Raw genomic sequence first — 23,364 nt, forward strand, 5'->3', positions numbered from 1 at the left:
CCATCCCTCTAATTTAATCACCAAATCTATTCATTCTGCCTATTCTACACGTCCTCTGCAGCAAGAACCTCTTCAAATTTCAATTCAAGGTAATCAACTTCATCAATTCGTTTTGTAGACTCCTCAATGTTGTTCGAAATCAACATCTGTAATCTCTGTTGACAGAAACCACATCCGGAGGAACCTCTTTGTTCACCCAACACAATTTTCATTCCAATTCAACTACAGGAAGAAGGTAAAAAAATTCCTTTTAAATTTGAACTCCATACACATCAAACACACGCTTACTTTCTGCATTCACCCATGACTGCCATCTTAAACTCTCGCAAATTATACGAACAAACTTCCATCAACAATCAAACACCCTCATTGTGTAATTGAAAATTAAGAACGAAAGAAACGTTTTTTGGAATGAGAACTTATCTTTCGGGGTCTTGCGGGGCTAAACGGGTTGGTTCCGGGATGTTTTGGGGCTGTTCGGAGGGAATCGGGACTGTTTCGGGGTGGTTTCGGGGCTGCACGACCACCGACGGAGCGGCGGCAGCAGCAGCCTGACCCGGCGGCACCTCCCGGCAGCAGCGGCGACACCTCCCGGCAGCAGCGGCGGCATCTCCCGGCAGCGACGGTAGCAGCAGCGACGGCAGACGGATTTGGCGGCGACGGAGCAACGGCTGTCCGACGGATCGACGGTCGGATTTCCCCCGCTCCGACGACACTGTGGCGGCCGCAACTTGTCTTCCCGGTGAGCAGCGGCCGACGGCGTGGAGTGAATCGGAGCAGGCGACGAACGGATTGGGGGGGGTTCCTTCCGTTTTGGTCGAGAGTGAGAGAAGAAGAGAGATATGGGGAGAGAAAGAAAGAGGCGTGGAGAAGGAAGGTGAAGTTTTGGGCTTTTGTTTCTTTTAAATGACTTGGGCCTTCATTGAATAAAATTGGGCCTCATTAATTAGAAGTGGGTGGATTAATTAAATTGATGGGCTCCTTTTTAATTGTTGGGTTTATTTTGGTAATTGGAGATACAAGGTGATGAAATAATTAAGTTTTGGGCCGATAATTAATTGGGGCGAACTTTTAAATAAATCCTTGAATTGATAATTAAATTAAATGTGGGGACTTATTTAATTAATTTCGGAATATTTCAACGAGTGAATAATTATATCCTAAGTCCGAAATAAATATAGTTCGAGGGAAAGTTGTTGCGATAATTAATTACACCTTTTATAATTTTGGGGATTTTATTTCGATATCATTAAGAAAATACGAGGAGCCAACGGTGGAAATTGGGAGCGTAAGCGGCCGTCGAACAATCGAAAACCGAGATAAATCGAGATAAAAGACTTGCTTAGGATGCATGCATTTTTAGTTATTTGTTTAAAACAATGTGTTGATTTATCTATTATATAAATTGTTAAAGGTGAATCATCGCAAGGGAATCGTGATCGCAAAGGAAAGAACGTAATTTCAAATTAAGCACTCGAGGTGGGCTTTCTTTTACTAAACTCTTTTACGTTTTCAAAAGTATGATTATGGTGGGATAAGGGTGGTTTAAATTGTTATGTCATGCCATGTTTGTTTTGATGATGAGATTGTTGCCTGATGCCTAGTTTGTGAGTTCGCTCCATTAGGCTATAGGGCTATGTTAAACGAATTCGGGTCTGAGTAGGGCCGCAAACCCTATCAGGCTAGTGTACACAGGTGAGATCGTGAGCCGTCCTTGCTAGTCGGCCGGTCTCGTGGGCGAATAGTGTGGCCACACTTTCATCGCACCATGGAAAGAGGATGTGATTAAATGATGGAAAGAGGATGTGATTGAATGATTGATGAGAAAGTGGGGAGATTGTTATGACTGGCCAGTCTATGAAATTGTTTGTGATACTCGATGATATTTCTTTTCTAAATGTAAAACTCGAGTTCACTATGGTGTGGATGACATAACTTTCATCAAATGTTTTCGGCACAAGCCCACTGAGTATATTAAGTACTCAGCCCTGCATGTGTTTTCCCTATGTGCAGGTTGAGCGGCGACGAGCAGTTGGTGGTGTTGAGCAATTTAAAATTGAAGCATGGTTGGTTAGTTGTGAACTACGAGTGTCGTTGTGTCTCCACACATGACGTCACTCTTTCTCTTGAACGCTTCCGCTGAGACATTGTCTTTACTCACCATTCTTTTAGCGTTGAACCTAATTATTTGGATAACGTCGACCTCTTGGCCCTTTGTTGTTAAATATTAATTATTGGTCAAACTCTTTATTAAAACCCTAGTTCTCTTCGTCTATTTATTAAATTCTTTTAATCACGATCGCCCGTATTTATTAACCCTAAAGGGCGGTCGTGACAATAATACAAAGTGTAAATAATGTGATTCCACCCATATTCGGTTCTGATAAGAATGCACGTTGTTCTGAATGGAATGCGGTCATGGAAAAGCTGATCGGTTAGATGAGGCACGAGATAATTGTGAATGCTATATTGAGCCAAGCTATGATTTTTTTATGAGAAAAGGATTTGCATCTTATCCATGACGTTCCTTAGCAAGTAAAGAGTCTATGTGTATACGGCGACCAAATGAAGCTCCAATTGGCCTTGTCCGATTTCTTGCTATGCGTTGTGGACTACGCGCCTTCTCCAGATGGCTGGGTGGAAATGGATATATCATCTTAATTCAAAGTAATACAAGATGAAAAGGAATTTTTTCATCTGAAAAATTCAGGTAGTATAAACACAATCATGTTGGTTTTCTTAATTTATAGCTCATATATATAGTTTATGATGTGAATATCTCACTATATATAAGAAAAATTGATATACAAGATTTTGTTTACTTGTATATAGAGAATGGTTGATCCTGGCCAAGGCTTGCCTCACTCTCTGATTGGGGATATGTTTGGCGTGGAAAGCAATTGTATGACACAAGAAGGAATGGCGTTGAACATTTCCCAGATGCTTGTCGGCATGATGAAAGGTAATGTTCGTTACATTAGAGAGCGAAAGCAATGTTACTTCCAAACTGACATTGAGCTTCGATCCAAAATTACATAGCTCTAGTAATGTTTTTGGATGAGTTGAGGAAAATATAAAAATAAATAGAAATTTTATAAGATTTGGTTATTTTAAGTAAATTACCTTGCTTGATTTGTGTATTTTAAAAACTGTGTAACACTGTGATTGCTTGCTTGTCTTGGAACCGGAGGTGGTTACAGTTCCAAGACAAGCGATCACAGTGGTTCGGGTTTCGGTTCGAAATAGCCAATATTTGGCCAATTCCAATCCTAGTTTCGGTTATGAGGTTTCTTGGTTTTGAAGTTTTTTCAAATGATTGATGATATGTATTGAGTAGATTACGATGTTTTTGCACAACTAATCTAGTAGTAGTTTGCTACCAACATCAACTTCTCTCGATACTTAAGTCTTAATACAAAGTTTAACTTAAAGTTTGTACTATTATCTCAGCTGTTGAGAAAATTGTGACACAAAGTCCTCCCCGAACAACGCGAGTCACCCGACCGGGTGGCATGGTCTACCACAAGTTACCCGGTCGGGTGAGTCTTCCCGCCTCCTTCACGCCTTCGACGAGGCTCCCGGGCGGGTAGCACTGAGGCTACCCGGCCAGGTGGGACAATGTGGCTGCGGCTCCTCCAGCGAGTAGCACCCGACCGGGTGATTTGGTGCGTCAAATCCCACCCGGCCGGGTGGAAGCTTTCCTCCCTCATTTTTCCACACGATCCTCATCATGGAGTCCTCTTTCTTCATGGACTCCTCTTGCATGGCCTTTTGAATAAAAGTAGAGAGCCCTTCACGTATTCTCCTCGCCATGTACCTCATCGTAGGTCCTCCACGTGGGGTCGTATCAGTTAAGGAAAAGATTTGACTTCACAAGGTAATAGTTTCTTTCCTTCCATGAATTTCCGCCTAAATTCCGCACTTGATAGCATTGTGGGACGTTCATAGAATGGCCATAACTTTCTCTGTATAACTCCGATTGAGATTTTTAACGTACTATCGCGAAGATCTTTCGAAAACAAAGAGAATGTAGAACGCCCTAATCGGACTTCAGAATCGCTGGCAAAATAGGCCCTGATCGACCAGTCCCAGCGGGCCGTTAGGAAAGTTTTCGTGCTCTCTGGACTTGTTTTAGCGACCGCTAGCGTGCGCTTGTCCTCCTGTTTCCAGATTTCGACCTTTTCCTATCCTTTTTGGGCTCTATTTTGCACATTTCTCACAAATTACGTCAAAATACCAAAATAGTTAAAAATATGCAAATTATGGACATGTAATGCAACTTTGATACTCAAAACGGACCATATAATGACCTTAAAACAATGCAAAATCCGAGCGTATCAATCACAAGTTAACACTCTATTCTCATAAGAAATGCATTTATTTGAATACTAGTTTTTCTTGTGGATTAAGGTATATATAGAATGTGCATTGATAAATCTATTAATTTATATTGTGCTTAGCAATTAAATAATGAGATTTTTTTCTTTATGAACAAAAAAATAAAATTCTAAATTTAATGAAGTCATACAAATCAGCCACTAGAACGAATTTGAAAATCCAAGCACTACAAATGCATGAACATTGAGACATTTGACTTGGAGACCTTTATGTTAGTGGGAGTTAATAATGTCTCAAGAATGTCCAAGGTTGAAACCTTATGTCTGCAATAGAGATAAAGGGCTCACACCCTAATAGAAATATGTGAAATAATAACACATCTTTCACTGTCTCTATGACATTAGACTATTAAAAATGAAATACAATGGTACTCCGAGTATGTATTTCAATATAATGATACAACTACAATGAAATTAATATTATGCACTCTTGGAATCTATGAGAATTAAAACAATTGGATGCAAACATCCAAGTTTTGTATCTAGCATGGGGACTGATTATCCACTCAGTCATTGTGATGAGACAAATGTTTTGTTTAACATATCATTCTTGTATCCAGCTAATTGGCTATGAGATCTTATTCATCACAAGTTATATAGCAATAGACATTCAAAAGGACTAAGGTCATTGAACTATTGTGCAGGAATATGTATAAGTGCGCTTGAAGGGGCATATAAAATTATTCCAAATCGTCAGAATCCTAGATATACCTTGAACTGCATAATCTTCCTCTAAATATATTTAAGAATGTTGATCCCAATAAACTTATCGATTTTCCAAGAAACTATATGGTAGATCCAATGGATTATAGTTTGGGTACGAGATGCCCAAATCCTGCTTTGAGTATAAGTGAGAGATTTTAGGGTGTCAGCAAACAATATGTATACTCGAAAGCATACTTTGAAAATAAGTGGGAGATAGTTGGGGTTTGTACACTAAAAGTTGCTTCAAGCGTACATGTCCATGTACAGTTACTCATTCACGTATACGAGAAACTCCACATCCAATTCGAACCTTTATTTTGAGAATAAATATATTAATATACTCCCTCCGTCCCAAGGAAGATGACCCATTCCTTGGGCGGCACGATAATTTATGCAACTTTATTTTGTGTATGAAGTATAGAGAGTAAAGTAAGAGAGCGGGAGTTAATAATGTCTCAAGAATGTCCAAGGTTAAAACCTTAAAAGTAGTATAACTAAAAAAAAGTAAGAGAGAGGTTAATAATGCCCGAGGCCAAAAGGTATCGGGTTCCAGTCCTCCGTGGCGCGGTCTTTAAAATTTATGTTCATTTAACCATTAAAAAAAAGTAAAAGGGAGAGAATAAGGTAGAGAGAAAAATGTATTTTCATTTTAGTAATTGGTCATCTTAATTGAGACAAACCAACAAGGAAAATGAATCGTTTTCAATGGGACAGAGGGAATAATAGTTTATTTTATGACATTGATGCATTAAATAAATGAGTCCACGACAATTTGCATTGTGGGTCAGGTAGTGAATCTAAGGGGTTCATAGTAGGACCTTGAAAAAGAAAAATAATTCAAGACAACTTTGTCTACCTATTGGAAATGTTGCGGTGTTTGTACGATAGCTATCTCCCTAGGAAAGACTAACAATAATGATGTGGTATAGTACTGAACGGATCTGACAAGAGAGAGTATTCTTTATTAACATGAATTTAGAACTGTAGTACATCATTGCAATTAAAACTCCACTGTTTTGAAATTGGACCGGAGAGGCCAATTAGATTGGCCGGCCACAAATCGGTGACTACTCCGGTCCGATTCGCATATGAAAACCGTTAATGAGTCAAGCCATTTTAAACCAGGTAAATTAGGTGATTTTGCCGTGAACGCCGGTCAGTTAAATCAGTTCTTTTAAGTTTTGAGTATGTATGCGGATCAAGAATTGAACCTTTGTCAGTGTATGAAATAGATAGCCTTTAACCGTTGGGATACAAGCAATTTATTTCTTTCATTAGTCGATTATTATGCATACTTCATACACAAATTATTAATTCATGTTTTCTTGTATCAAAATTTGTCATACAACATCTAAACTAGAGCTGAAATCAAACCTCATTTTCTTTAATAATATGCGGCAATCTAATTTCTTTTTAGCTATCTACAATTTTTAATTTATATCTATCATGCATAAAATATTGAAACTAGAGCTGAAATCAAACCTCATTTTCTTTAATAATATGCGGCAATCTAATTTCTTTTTAGCTACCTACAATTTTTAATTTATATCTATCATGCTGACAGGATAAAATATTGAAATAATGATGGAATTTTTTTATTTTACCTATATTTATTAGGTCAAACTCCTATATCAAGTGTGATACCCTTTATAACTCTATAATAGTCCCAGATTGATAATAGATATTATTCAGTCCGTCCCACAATAAAAGTCATATTTTGCTATTTCAATTTCACTTTTACCATAAATGGTAAGTATGTCTCATATTCCACCAACTTATTCCACTCATATTTTGTTATAGAACTAATATATGAGTGAGATTCATATTCTACTAACTTATTTAACTCATTTTTCTTTACTTTTCTTAAAACACGTGACATACTTAAATAAGTCTTCTATTCCGAGACTAAGGGAGTAATTAATTAACTTAAAATGTACTTTTATTAAGTCAATTTACATCATCACCAAATGTTCAATATCGTACCTTACATTTCATTATCTTACATTCATTTTATGGAATCCTCTAATTGCTTCAATTACATATGATCACCTTCACCTTCACCTTTGACGATTGTAAATTATGATATATTCCCATTCCTTTTTTTGTCCCAATTAGAATAATTTATTGCTAAAAATAAAACATTTCTATCTTTATTTTATTCTCTCTCTAACCATACTCTCTCCATTTAACACACAAAATAAAATTTGCATAAAATCTCATACACCTAAGGAAGGGGTCATCTTCCTCGGAACAGAGAGACTGTTACTCATTATATGTCATTATGTGTTTTGTATAATATACTACCTCCGTCCCAGCCTAAGCGAGGCGTTTCATTTTCATAGGAAAATTGATGATAAATAGTTAAAGTGAAGATAAAAATAGAAACTTTGAAAACGACATGTTTTCTAATACAAAATTGATTAAGAAAGAGAGAAAACAATGAATTTGTGTTAATGGATTGTGGGTCATTTCCTAAAATAGAAAGTTTCTGTTTGTACGTAACGGACCAAAAAGGAAAAAAATTCTATTTTTAAGAAGCTGAGGGAGTATTGTATCAACTATTTTTTCTCCTTCCCTCTTATTTTACTAATTATACATTAAAATCAGTGTCATCAATTATTAGCATATTTCTATAAAACGGAAAGAGTATAAATTAATCCAAATAGAGAATCATGTGGCGTAGACTAGTTAAGGGTTCGTTTGATTGGTATGATAGGCATAGATAAGGCCTCTATCTAGGTTCTTCCTAGTCTTTGGTTGGTATGATATACTACCTCAACGACCCGGGATAAAAACCACAACCCGACTGCAATTATGATAGCTACCTGCCAATTGGATATAAGCCTAACCAGGCTTTCGTGTGCGATACCACACTATGTCATCGATCCCGTTTGGACAATTACCACCGCATTGACTATAACACCCCTCCCTCACTCCTTCGATTTTAACCAGAATTTGGTCGATACTTGTGACGACCGTCCTCAATTGCAATTATCCACCGCCGCCAACGATTGTAGGTAATCCACCGTCGCCGACGATCGTAGGTAACCTCACTGTCGTAATTTCCTCTGATGTATTTATGACGGTCCATAAATTGAAATCCTGTAATTTGACGCAACTTGTTTGACAATCTGGGAAACTCGATTAACTACACGGTTCTCCATGGCTAGAGAAGAGGGCGTTCCTAAGGTACACAAATTTCAGCCCATCAAGTCTTTACAATTTCGTCTAATCGTACCTAAATTGGAAAATTGAAATTGGGTACAATTAGACATCAATTGAAATTGGGTACAAATTTTCCAAATTGCGATGGGTGGCTGAATTTGTGAATTGCTGGAGTCACAGCCTGTGTTTAAGTTTGTTATTTTCCAATTTCGTCAAGCGAAGCCCAGTCTGAGTTTAAGTTTGTTATTTTTTACGGAATTTGAATACAGTTTTTTTCAATTATGATGGGTGGATGAATTTGTGAAATGTTGGAGTCAATTGCATTATACGCATTGAGTGAATGAGTTCATTGATGGAATCTGATTTTTGGACCTACTTCCCAATTTGGCTGAATCAGTCAAGGGTTTTAGTTCATTGATTACCTTGTAGTTGATTGGCTGTTGTTTTTGGTTTTGTGCTGAATTTCATTGAGTTTACACTCACTTGGGTATTGATACTTTATTAGCAACTTGTTTCTTTCAAATTCTGTAAAAGTCCATGAGTTTATGAGTTTACTAATATTTATGTTCAAGTGGTTGTTGTGTGTCTGTGTGCTTGAATTACCATCCTGGACTTTGTCGAGCATCTTCGCTTTCAGTGACATGCAAATGTATGTATTGCTTCAACAGGGTGATGGTAGGCATCATGAAATGACAACTTTGTTGATTTTGTATCTTCACTCCTCCGTCTGTTATGTATATATATGAGTGGGGATTAATTTTTATCAATGCAGGGTTGTCTTGGAGTTCGCAGGTGACAACCACACAAAATATAATCCGATCTATAACAACACAACACTCCGAAGTTTGGGCGGCGGTAATGATAATACAAGAGATCTTACCGGTGTAGTTGAACTCGACACGATGATCGGCCTTTGATTTGCGGCGACCAAGCTGCGACCTTGGGTGAGCTGAAAATATGTGAGGGGCGCGAGACTTTTAATTGGGCGCCAGTTTAATTTTTGGTGAGGATGAGATAGGGTTTCCAAGGATGAATTCATCAATAGAAAATGTTAATGAGGGCATATTTGTCCATTACCGCTGCTATCAGTTGTTTCTGTAAGCCAAATCAAAGTCTGTCTGTATAAGTTATCTGAGATGGACTAGCAGGCCAACCAAACATCGAACTGGGATGTGTATGTCATAGCACTATCATGCAAAACTAGTTTGAACAACCCTATCATACTCAGCACTCTCAGGGCAATCAAATGAGGCCTAAAGCTTATAATTTTGCAAATTCATATTCTCTCTGGTCTTCATTAAATGTCATTTTTTTTAAAACGGTACTCAATAAATCTCCTATTTCATTTTTATATTTTCTTATAAATATATAAAAGTAAGACTCATATTCTACTAATATCTTTTACTTATTTTTATTAACAACATCAAATAATTTTTTGGAGTGGCGTAGACGCCTTGATTGACTTGCTCTGCGCCAAGGTTGTTCGGATCCTCGATGGAGCTGTCCGGATCAACAATATGATCGGCGATACTTGAAATTTCTATCGATCTGTGACAGGGAAAATGGTTTTACGATTTTATGTGTATTCAATTATGTAATTCCTTGTCTGAATTGATCGCAAAATTTATACAACTCAATCTCAATTAGAGCCTTTTTACTTGCTTCCAGTTTATTTTCCATTCATTTTGGAATTAACAAAAGTATTGGTACCCCTGCTTAATAAAATTTGATAGCTGTATATTCAAGCCGAATAAAGAGAACTTTACTGAAATAAAAACGACTGTTTAAAAGAATTATACATAAATGATTAACAAAATCTTAAACAGTCAACTTAAGGAATACCTCTTTTCGAAAAATGAGATATGACTTACGTAGTGCTTTCAATTTAGGCAAGTTGTCTCCAAAGATAAAATAGTTCTGTCTTGTTTATACCAATAATACTGATAGATTGAGCTCCGACGAACTAGAAGATGTGAAGACAGAGCATTTGATAATGAACTGATTCATAACTTATACATGCAATGAATTATGCAGTGTGTAGTCCATGAAGAGATTGCTCTACAAATGTTAATTCTCTGCCTCCCCTAATTCATTTTCTCATACTGCGTTGAACAGTTGGAACGGCTTGTAGCAATGTCTGCAACTGGGATCGAGCGACCAAGACGACGCACCTACTTGGGTCCATCAAAGCAGAACTCAAACGTGTACCGGTTAGAGTCATTATAAATTTTTGTATTCACCGCAAAAGTATATATTCTCATATCCCAACTCTTCATTGGCAGTAATTTTTCATGTTTGGAGTTTTTTTTGTGTTTCATGGTTTAATTTGTGAGTGTTTTTACTCGTTATTTGTTCTACACCTGACCTATAATTATGCTAATGTTTGGTTTGTGCCTTATGCATTCTAAACTTGTATTGGATTGTGTTTAGAGGAGATGTAATTGGGTGTTATATGAACCTCTATGTCGTTATGTTTTTTAGATCACAAGCACTAAGCACAATTTTTGAGATTGAATTGTTGTCTGTGTTTACAGTTTCATAGAAACATACTCTTTGTCCCGCTATGGCGAACTACCAGAGACGTGCAACTACTGCTCACTCAAGCCAGGAGACAGATGGTTTTAATGTGAACGATGACTTTAAGATCGACTGTGATGACGACCAATGGTCCTAGATTGTGAAGGCAATTAAACGTTTGTTTGCCTTTCGCATTTTTTGTTTATGTAATTTCGCAGTATTTGTTTCTGTAATTTGCATTTAATTTTGTTCTTGATTTGAGTATTGATACATGTGGATGGCAATGCAAGGTATATGTGCAACAATGCTTCGCCGTATTGGGGGGATTGGAAGGAAGTATTCGGAATGGATCGAGCCTCCGGCAGTTGGAGTGTGCCTACGCGTCAGGCGATCAAAAAAATTTACCCAACCAACCACAATCGTACTGACAATCACAGTGATGTTTATCATGTGAATTGTGATTTTTTAGATGGCGAGGGTCTGCCCGAAGGTTTCCTTCCTGATAACATTGAAGAGACCAAGCCAAACAACGAAACAAGTACTTCAAAGTCTACCAAGAAAAGTGGAAAGAAGCGCAAGATTGATGATCAACTAGATAGGGTGATGGACTTGATGAATCGGATGCATGATGACACAACTCAGCAATGGAAGAACCTGTGATGTATCTATGATCTTCTGGAGTTGGACAACAAGAAGTGACATTGTATGGATGATGAACTGATTTTGGGGTTAAGTGTTGGAGGTGTCCGACTCTTCTATTTATATATATATATATATGGTTGTGTTAATCTAAGGCCACAAACATCTTATATACGCCACTATTTTGTGTATAGCTTATGCGGATATGTTGCATTAGGAACTTTGCATTAGACTATATTCGATGCAAGTTATGGTATGTGTTTATCAAATTTGTATTCGCATTGCATTCACTTATTAGTTCGGCCTGTCGACCAGAACTCTATCAGGGTGGATCCAAATATATCTGCTAAACCTCATAAATTAATCATACTAATATTAGAAGCGGACATACCACTTGGAGTTCAACAGAAACAAAGATTCACTTCGATCTAATGAAGTCCCCCGTTCACCTTACGTGAACATTAACCCAAAAAACAAAAGGGGATTCTCAACCTAACATACTTTAACACGACACACACACACACACACTCAGCTCCTACAACAACGATGTCCCCTCTAACATAACGTACTATTAGATCAACGCTTTAATAAGTTGGTTTCCAATCCTTTTCAAAGGGGCTCCACGAAGCAGATGAGCTCGCGTTAGGAGATGATTTAGGAGCAAGCTTAGCTAGTGGGATCGAGCGACCACGACCAACGTTGGTATCTGATATTACGATCACCTCAGGCTCTTCTTCGACTTTGATCCCGAACATAATGGCAAGTTGGCTGAAAGCGGGTTCATCTTGGTGATAGTATGCTCCAGCAAACGGGTTGAGCTATGAGCACATGATAGATAGAGATGGATTGATTTAGAAAAAAGTGGATTCTCTATCGAGAACTACATATTAATAATTGGACAAGTTTCAAAAACATACCTCAAAGATCTTCTTCCACACTTCATCATCAGCCACTACAACATTACCGGGCATATTCCAGTGCGGTAGCCACCACTTGATGGAAAGTGGTGTGTCGATGACAGTGAGATCACCTGCAACCTCTTCATTTATCGTGGTTGCTGCTTCGACACCCACCGACTCAGGGATGTTGTTGTCTTCCCATTGATGAACACCTCTCAGACGAATAAGATTGGAAAGAAAAGAGGTTGTCGGTATTTGCCATCCACTTGCATCTATAAAAAATGTCGCTTGATTTGGAACAGCCATGGTCATTTTCTAAAAATTACCACTCCCTTCGTCCGTAAAATGTTGTCCAATTTTTCCATTTTAGTCCGTCTGTGAAAAGTTTCCACTTTGCCTTTTACTATTTTTGGTAAATGCACCCCACTTTCCACTAACTCTTTACACTCACATTTTATTATAAAACTAATATATAAATATGAGATCTTCATTCTACTAACTTTTTCTAACCCACTTTTATTCACATTTCTTAAACTCGTGTTGAGTCAAACTTGGACAATACTTCATGCACAGAGGGAGTATCTTTTATCTTACTCCCTCACTACTTGTATCTAAATAACACCATATAACATTTCTTAAAACCCGTTCTTAGGGCCTACTCTATTTTTACCGGATTGCTGCATTATGTGGTACATATTGCAGTCCACCATATGGTTATTTGCAGTTTATATATGATCTGCCTAATGGTTAATTGCACTTGTTCAGTTGTGTGTTTTGATTTGTGTCGAAATTACATGGTGTTTTGCAGCCCAAATTCGCTCTGATTCATTTTTGATTCAGTTCTTATGGACATACTCTGTTTTTACCAGATTGCTGCATTATGTGGTACATATTGCAGTCCACCATATGGTTAATTACAGTTTATATATGATCTGCCTAATGTGATGTCTTTTCATTTTATCTAGTGGCAGTTTATATTTTGATGTACCGGAGATCAAAATATTGATGTTTATTCTTTGACTACATTAAGCATCAAAAAGTTATAGAATTACAGAAGATCAAACAAGTACGCAACAAATAACATTCAAATTACATCAACAACATTGGCTACACCAAAATAAAACTGACTTGTTTTAAGTACAAGGAGTCACCAAATCAAAATATCAATCAAATCATCTACACAAAAAACCAATAAAGAAACCAAACTACTTGTTTGAAGAAGAAAAAAAAAGTTCAATAATCGGTCACTGTTTGTTGTAGTTCGTGACCATCTGCTCAACATCTATTGATCCGCTTTTTTTCCCATCCTCGAAGTGCTTTGATGCAATACTCATGATAGAGTCAATTACAAGAATGTCGTTGTTGTACAACATTGTTGTATTGTACAGTAATTGCCACGAAGCAGCTGGAAGAATTTTGATTTCTTGTTTGTTAGGTAGCATTTCCATTCGCTGACCTTCGTGCCCATATATGTCTCCATATGATGTGAAATGCAAATCCCGTAACACAAAACTGCAAGATTTATTTTAGTAGAATGCAATGCATAAGTTAGACACATGAATATGCTCGTAATGGTATGCCCTGACGAAACTGCAAATATATGCACTTAAGATTGCAAGACCTATTATCATGGACATTACAATACACACGACAATACACACAACGCACTGCAATATTTGGTGATAAACAATACTGCAATATTGTAAATGATACACTGCAATATATAACTAGCAATACTTTAATATCAGTATCCCATATATAACCAGGACAACTCAGTATAGTTTGGGCATGCAACTAAACAAATTTGTAACAACACTATATATGAAACTAGAATTCCAAGATGCACATCACAATACACATGAATGCAAGATAGAGTACAATGATGCACTGCAATATTTGGTGATAAACAATACTGCAATATCGTAAATGATACACTGCAATATTTGGTGATAAAGAATACTGCAATATTTGGTGATAAAGAATACTGCAATATTGTAAATGATACACTGCAATATATAACTAGCAATACTGCAATATCACTATCCCATATATAACTAGGCCAACTCAGTATAGTTTGGGCATGCAACTAAACAAATTTGTAACAACACTATATATGAAACTAGAATTCCAAGATGAACATCACAATACACATGAATGCAAGATAGAGTACAATGATGCACTGCAAAATTTGGTGATAAACAATATTGTAAATGATGCACTGCAATATATAACCAGCAATACTGCAACATTAGTATCACATATATAACCAGCACAACTTAATACAATTGAAAAAACATTCCCTAAAATCAGAATACATTTGCAAAATTCACCCAGAAACAGAGCAAAACTGTAAAACAAGACTATCAACATAATAACTCAGAAATTTACCTAGGTGTAGTCGGAGAAACGCGCCAATAAACTTAGTTCACAATTGCCAACAAAATTCCTTCGTTTCGCCAAGCAAATCCCCTTTAATCATAAGAGAAATTGCAAAAAAATACGAACAACATAAATCAGAACCGAAATTGAACAAATGATACTTAAATCGATGCTTAAGATTCTATAAAAAAGCTATAGGTATTGCAAAATCAAGCAAAAATTGAAAAAAAATCAATAAACACAAAACTCAGTAACATTCTCCAAACGAATTCTGATAAACACCAAACTACAGACAAGAAGAGAGTCCTATCAATAGTAGATGGAATCCGATCAACATACCTTGTCGACAGAAAACCTATGTACGGTGTACAGGCGGACTGAATTCACCGATAATCGGCTGGCGGTCGCCAATTAGCTGATGCGCGGTGTGGATGCGGACTGAATTCGCCTGATGCGCGGTGTAGAGGCGACGGGGGACTGAAATCGTGAAATTAGGGATTTCTGAATGGAGATTAGCGGCTAGAGATGCTCACCGGTTCCGGTTCCGAACCGGAACCGTGGCAAATTTCCCGAACCGGAACCGTTACAAATCGGGTCGCGGTCCGGTTCAGGTTCAAGTTTTTTCGAACCGGAACCGTCACCGAACCGGCGGTTCGGAACCGCCGGTTTGGGCACGCAAATCAAGGCAGCAGGGGGATGGGTGGAGGCGGCAGCTTTTCAGCAGAAAAACCGGCCGGTTCCGGCGGTTTTTAGGCGGTTAACCGCCGGTTTGTTGACCGAACCGGCGGTTTTGTCCCGGAAACCGGCGGTTCCGGCGGTTTTCCGCCGAAACCCCCGGTTTTCTGAAATTCAATTTTTTTTTTTTATTTCAGATTTCAAATTCAAATTCTTCCATTTCCCCCCATTTTTTATCTATAAATACCCCCCTCTATCCTCATTTACATTTACCCCACTCTTGTGTTAATAAGAGTTTCTCTCTTCAATCTCTCAATTCTCTCTCTTTGTCTCCAATTTCTCATTTGTGTTATTGTGCTTCCATTTAATTACTCAAGTGCTACTCTTATTACGCATTGTTATACACTTATACAGTTATACTTGTTCCCGTTTCTTTCTCAATTGCTAAAACAAAAAAAATATATATTACTCCATATTTCTAAATTTCTACAAAGTAAAATGTCTTCATCCCGAGAAGGTCGTCTTCCCCCATTTCATGTTTTTTTCAATGTAAATTATATTGCATTGTTGTATGTTGTATACTTGTATACTTGTAGTTGTAGTCTTGTAGATGTATTATGTATATGTATTGTAATTTGTAATGTATCGTTGTCCGTTACAACTCAAACTCAATAAAATTGATATCATTTTCTCCTTATTCGCCGTATTTCTATTTGAATTATACATTGTCTTGTTCCAATTTGTTATATAAATCCAAATTTCAAATTAAAAACAAAAAAAACAAAAAAAAACGAACCGCGAAACCGCCGGTTCCGAACCGGAACCGCCTAAACCGCCGGAAAAACCGGCGGTTCCGAACCGGAACTGGAACCGCCGGTTTTCAAACCGGAACCGGAACCGTGAAATAGCCTCACGGTTCGGTTCCGGTTCCACCTTCAACAAAACCGGAACCGGCGGTTCCGAACCGGAACCGCCGGTTTTTGAACCGTGGGCAACACTATTAGCGGCTAGTGGTGGGAGGGAGAGTAATAGCGGAGTGGAGGAGAGAGAGAGAGAGTTGCTTTCTATTTCTGAAATTGAATTAACGCTACAAATTTTGGGATATTTCAAATCTGGTCTAATTTCAAAAATTAAGAAGTGACCAAATTATCCCTGCCAGCAATATCTAATACGTTACACTGCAATCTATACTCAATTTCAGCATTTAATACGTTACACTGCAATCTATACTCAATTTCAGCATTCAAATCCTAGGCGTCCGTATAATAGATCTAATGGCTATGATTAGTGGTATGTTGTCACTCTAAACATGGTGGCATCCTAATGCTCCCCTATATATATGGGACGTGATCAGATTAATAAGTGAAATTCTGTTAAAAATCAAATTAAATCTCAGTCATTGGATCTTGTGATGTAACCGTTAGATTAATGTTACGTGTCATCTAATAATGTGGATTATTAGTCTAATAATGTAACTTGGCTAATAATGTAACATTTTGGTAACATAATATAACATTTTAGTCTAATAATGTAGCTCGACTAATAATGTAACATCTTAGTTTAATAATATAGTTTATCACAACCATCCAATCTAAGGATCCAAGGGCTGAGATTTGCTTTGATTTTTGACAGAATTTCACTTATTGATATATATAGGGGCGTGCTTTGATCAATAAGTGAAATTCTGTCAAAAATCAAAATAAATCTCAACCCTTGGATCCTTAGATTGGATGGTTGTGATAAGCTACATTATTAGACTAAGATGTTATATTATTAAATAAAAATGCTACATTATTTTACTAAAATAGTACATTATTAGACTAATAATCTACATTATTATATGACACGGGACATTAATCTAATCACGTCCCAATATATATATATAGTATCTAATTAAATATATGTATATAGGGGCGCACTATGGTTAATAAGTGAAACTCTGTCAAAAATCAAAGAAAATCTCAGCCTTGGATCCTTAGATTGCATGGTTGTGATAAGTTACATTATTAGACTAAGATGTTACATTATTAGCCAAGCTACATTATTAGATTAAAATGCTATATTATTTTACTAAAATAGTACATTATTAGCTAAGTTACATTATTAGACTAATAATCTACATTATTAGATGACATGTGGCATTAATCTTACCATTAGATCACAAGATCCAATGGACTACAAGTGTTTTGATTTTTAACAGTATTTAACTTATGAATCTGAATACATCCCTATGTGTATATACATAATAATCATTTTGTTTTTAAACGAGAAATTAAAATTAGATTCCAAGATTGGTTCATACAATATATATTTATATAAATTTTTGTAATACACATCATTATGTTTTCAAACGATATATAAAGATTAGAGTCTAAAGGCGAATTCACAAAATATATATTCATGTTTGTTTATGTTATAACAAGAGCAAGACCAAAAATAATACTCTCTCCGTTTCATGTTAATTGCACTTTTCGTTTTAGGCCGCATGTTTGGAATTGATTTCTTAGACTAGTTTAAGTTGTACTTTAGTAATAAGAATTACATATTTCTTACTTTAAAAAAATAGTGTAACTATTTTGATTCGAGATAAACTGAAAGGTGCTAGAAACACGGGCGGGATGGAGTATATATTATGAGAGCGTTGGTATGTTATCTCCATATTCTATTAATAATTGTAAATCTTTCTCAACGCACAATATCGTGCATCTCTCCATGGGAACAACCATCTGTATAAGCAGTTAGTGATCAGGTTTCGAGCTTCAATGACATCCCTAATTTTCACATGTATCAAATGCATGATGTAATGAGCATGGTATGCATGGGGGACGAATAAATGAGCACTCGGATGAGCACACGGCTCGATATATGTCTTCATTATTAAGCAAGTCCATCAGCTTATGCATACACCCATCACCAATAAATGAGGGGTTGGTGTTGGCAATTGAAATTAGAAAAATAACATATAATTGTCCAACATCGGTGTTAAAAGAAAACTGAAACTAGTATATAAATCCCATGGGTCACTCCTCTTATCACCAATTGGTTTTTAGATGAAACCCATGGATTTCTATCATGGTATCAGAGCGGGTCGCCGACTGTGGGTCAAATTTAACTGACCCAGCAGTATATCTGGGCTAAAACCGAAAAAATAACTGACCCAACAGTATATTTGAGCTTAAAATTTGGGACAGTGGTCCAACCGATAGGAAAAAAATTGTGCCAGTTGTCCAATCGATCAGAAAAAAGTCTCCAACCCCTCCAAGTTCACCTTGAAGGGTAACCCCTCCAAGGCTCCAACCCCTCCAAGTTCACCTATTGTGCCAGTTGTCCAATCGATCAGAAAAAAGTCTCCAACCCCTCCAAGTTCGCCTTGAAGGGTTTGAGGGAGGGTGTTGTCAATTTAAACTAGAAAAATAACATATAACTGAAACTAGTATATTAATCTCATAGGCCACTCCTCCTATCACCAAAACTGAAACTAGTATATAAATCTCAAGTTCACCTTGAAGGGTTTGAGGGAGGGTGTTGTCAATTTAAACTAGAAAAATAACATATAACTGAAACTAGTATATTAATTTATAGGCCACTCCTCCTATCACCAAAACTGAAACTAGTATATAAATCTCATAGGTCACTCCTCCTATCACCAATCGGTTTTAATCACCAAAACTGAAACTAGTATATAAATCTCATAGGCCACTCCTCCTATCACCAATTGGTTTTAAGATGGAACCCATGGATCTATCAGTTATCACCAATTGGTTTTAAGTATATAAATCCCATAGACCACTCCTCCTATCACCAATTGGTTTTAAGATGGAACTCATGGATCTATTAGTTATCACCAATTGATTTTAAGAAGGAAATCACAGATGGAACCCATGGATCTATCAGTTATCACCAAATGTTTTAAGATGGAAATCATAGATGGAACCCCTAGTATATAAATCCTATAGGCCACTCCTCCTATCACCAATTGGTTTTAAGATGGAACCCATGAATCTATCAGTTATCACCAATTGGTTTTAAGATGGAAATCACAGATGGAACCCATGGATTTATCAGTTATCACCAATTGGTTTTAAGATGGAAATCACATATGGAACCCATGGATTGGAACTCATGGATTTCTATCAGTTATCACCAATTGGTAATCCCATAGGCCACTCCTCATTCACCAATTGGTTTTAAGATGGAAATCACATATGGAACCCATGGATTGGAACTCATGGATTTCTATCAGTTATCACCAATTGGTAATCCCATAGGCCACTCCTGCTATTACCAATTGGTTTTAAGATGGAACACATAAATTTCTATCCGTTGGGAGTTAAATTAGTAACAGCTGGGTAGGAACCAATCAACTCAGAAGGAGTCAATGAAAATCATAAAGTCTTATTTCCCATCATCCCTCACTTTGTCTAATTAGCAATGGCGTATGGTGGGAGTGCAATTAATGGGTAAGGAAGCGTCAAACCTTTAACGTGCATCGTAACATTAACGCTGTCCATTCAAAAATCGTTCTATTTTTTAATTGTAGTTTAAATGAAGTGGACTTAGTGAGGAAGCCTTCCTTTATGAAGTGTTTCTCAGAGCCAAGAGATGCCAACAGACCGGTAAGCTTCAATCCAGTTATGTAATGGTTACATAACACTATCATTACGGTTTAAGGTTAACTACAAATACTTCTGATTCTGCGACTCCCTCGTGAATGGAGATGAACTCCCAAACTTCTGCAAACTTGTCATGCCTAGCGGTGAATGGAGGGTTCGTCTCTTCAATGTAGCTAGTGGCTCTCACTTTTGGAATGGGTGATCAGACTTTGTCCGTGACAATCGTATTAGTCATAGGGACTTCCTCGTAGGGATCTTCATTATCCAACGTTATGACTTTGGCAGTGGGTGTCCACCACGAAAGCAATAGCAATAATTTCACGAAGATGTAAACAGCTGAAGTCGGAGAATTTGGCGAGGCGGTGTTATCTCCCGATATCGACCGTTGCCGGATGATGGATCGAAGGAGGACTCTGGTGCTGAGTACGTGGCTGACTAAGTGACAATGCATATCGTGGCCCTTAGTAAAACCAACGTGGAGTGAACCTTGGTGAGTAATGGAATTAGATGGTTTGAACATCATACTTTATTTTGAGAGCTAACATTCACATTATCTTTGATGAGTGTAGGAAATACCTATGAGCTTTTGGAAGACACATCTTTGTATGGCAGACTTGGATGACTGTGTATTTCATGGTTGAGGATAAAACATGTGGACGAAGTGCAGTTCTATGTGACATTCTCACCTTACAAATATAGGCAATTTGGCGAGGCTGTGATATCCATGATTTCTCCTATTTTGTAGACCATATGTCGTGCATGATCAACCATGCGTATTATATTAAGCTCAGTTGGTGTGTAATCCACTCGCTATAATATAGTTTTTGTTGTGCATTACTCCATACTTGTGAATGAATTTTGAATTCGACCATCAAAACTAGTAAAACCACATGAATGAATGATTGATTGATTATGTAGCGAAGGAAAATAGCAAAGATTTGCATATATAGTTCTTTGCAGAGAGACATAAAGCATGTTAGTCTTGAAAATAAACCATAAACAAGCCACGGTACTGAGTCTCGTTGACTAAATCTCTCATAAACAGAATTTGGACATGCATAAATATTAGCTTCAATACGCCCTTCACGCCGCATTTGAATTAGCCAACATGGAAGCTGCTAGGTCGTCCCTCATCCTGTTCCATGCAGTGGTTGCTTCTACATTGTCGACGTATTCAACTACATCCTCATCGGCTTCTTTATCCATAGCACTATTAGCTTCTCGGTCGAGCTGCGCCTCTATTGGGTCTACCGCCATCTCACCTTGTATGAAGTTGTGTAGTAGAAAACATGCGATTATCAACCCTATTTGAACTTGTATTTGATAGAAGCTGCAACTCCAGAGAATGCCTCACCGCATTTTTAGGACGGCGAATGCCCGCTCAATGACATTTTGTGCTCTAGTATGCTTCATATTGAATAATTCTCGAGGGTTTTGAGGACGCTCGCATGCAGGTCCCAACTCTTTCAGATGATAACGAACCCCTTTGTAGGGCGTCAAGAACCCTTCACTATTCGCATAACCATTGTCACATATATAGTAATATCCTACACAAACAATAACAATTAATCATAACTATTACCCCCAAATAAATATGTTGGACACTTACACAACTGAGCGTTCAAAGAATCAAATAACAATTACTAACATTTCTCTGCACTTCGAGTCCATCCTCTCGACTTACAGCATCACGTAGCATCCTTGACGCCCGGGAGCAAGTATATGAATTTGAGGAACCCGCACGCACACGAACATTGATGTACGTACCGTATAATGCTATGAGACATCCCTGCATACTCAACAACATGGCATCATCTAGTTTTGGAATAAAATGGGAAGACACTGCATATAACAACTACAAATACAAACAAACCTTGAAATACTTCCATCGTTAATCACGGCAACCGTCGGATATTGGCTCAGGCTCAACCAAAAAAGTATCTTCAGGTTCAACACAACACGTAGTACAATGTGTAGGTAGCAGCTAACCGTATATGAAGAACGCATAAAATCATGGCCCACAATACGAGTTTTCCTGTGATGATAAAGAATGTTCTGAATTGAAACAACCAAATCTTAAATCGGAGCCTTTCTCATCATGCCTCAACCAAGACAACCAATTCCAGTAATCTAATTTTGTGAATGGAGACAACTCATCAGAAATCTCACCATTTCTGTTCATTCCTCAACTACGACACCTCAAGATCCAAAGTATGAAAAAGAGATACCTTATGAATCAAGTCTAAATCGACCATCGTTGAAGCCTATCGCGTCATCGTCTGTATGAGAGCACAACCACCTGCTGTTTCGCCCAATTTGTTTTCGCCCTTTCGAGATCCAAAAGTTTCAGAATTTCTCTGCCTCTCAATTGAAGCAGATCGGCTCCATTTTGGTGAAGTAAGTCCAGGACAATTTGGTAAATGGTATTTAGCATTAATTTCGGCATTTGTGTATTCAACTATTTGAATGAAAGATACCTCAAATATTTGGCTTACTATCCCAAAGACCAATACGCGCCAGACTGTCACGCCCGCCTTTTCTAAGGATAGAAAACACGATTGATCGCGAGGGTTAAAGAAGTGGGGAAGAAGAGGAAAACAACACAACTCGACCATAGCTCGAAACAAACGGGAATAGCTCGAATAAAATCAGAGTATCATTTCACCAATCAACAACTCCAAATGAAAATATCTCAACAATACACGAACTCAAAAGAAACAATATTTAGCGGAAGCATTCGAGAGAAGAATAATATTATGTATGAAGACACAATATATTCGGAACATTTAAAAGCAAACACAATTCTTCACCAGCCCTACTCAACACCCATCGCGCTCGTCACAGCTCAACCTGCACATTTTTAAAAAAGAAATGCAGGGCTGAGTACTTGATGCACTCAGTGGACTCATGCCGAAAATATTTTCATAAAAATATTTATCATGCCATTAACGAGTGACCTCGAGGTTTTAACTTTGAAAGAGCCCGAGTCACTAAAACATTTCACTAACATCATCATCGCCATCAACCTCAACATCATCATCCTCAACATCATCAACATTACCATACCATATCTGAACATACATGACAAGGAATGTGGCCACATTCCAAGCCACTAGACCGGCCAACTCAAAGAGATAGCGCACGATCTACGAGGTGTACACTAGCCTGAGTAAGGACTCACTCCCTAGTCAGACCCGAATTCGATTAACCATACATGGCAAAAGCCACTTCAGATAGGTCCCATAGCAACACAAAAATATGGCATGACAAACATATTTCGCAAAAATAAATATACTCAGGACATAGTCCTTATTTAAAAAGAAAACCCACCTCGTTCTCTTAAATCCTTCACTTGTCAATCAGCTCCGTTCTCAA

The 23,364-nt window shown here is 37.5% G+C and overlaps 2 long non-coding RNA genes across 2 annotated transcripts; both read right to left on the reverse strand.

Moving 5' to 3' along the window:
* Positions 1 to 13,387: 13,387 nt before the first annotated feature.
* Positions 13,388 to 15,220, reverse strand: LOC121799247. The gene is made up of 3 exons (XR_006050222.1): positions 15,041 to 15,220; positions 14,711 to 14,791; positions 13,388 to 13,834 (listed from the first exon to the last, which is right to left on the reverse strand). It is a non-coding gene; the product is annotated as an uncharacterized LOC121799247 (long non-coding RNA).
* A 5,684-nt stretch (positions 15,221 to 20,904) lies between these two features.
* LOC121799195 lies at positions 20,905 to 22,404 on the reverse strand. The gene is made up of 4 exons (XR_006050169.1): positions 22,218 to 22,404; positions 21,863 to 22,024; positions 21,638 to 21,778; positions 20,905 to 21,536 (listed from the first exon to the last, which is right to left on the reverse strand). It is a non-coding gene; the product is annotated as an uncharacterized LOC121799195 (long non-coding RNA).
* Positions 22,405 to 23,364: the final 960 nt, after the last annotated feature.

The sequence above is a fragment of the Salvia splendens genome, chromosome 4, assembly GCF_004379255.2.
Source record: "Salvia splendens isolate huo1 chromosome 4, SspV2, whole genome shotgun sequence".
Taxonomy (NCBI): Eukaryota; Viridiplantae; Streptophyta; class Magnoliopsida; order Lamiales; family Lamiaceae; genus Salvia; species Salvia splendens.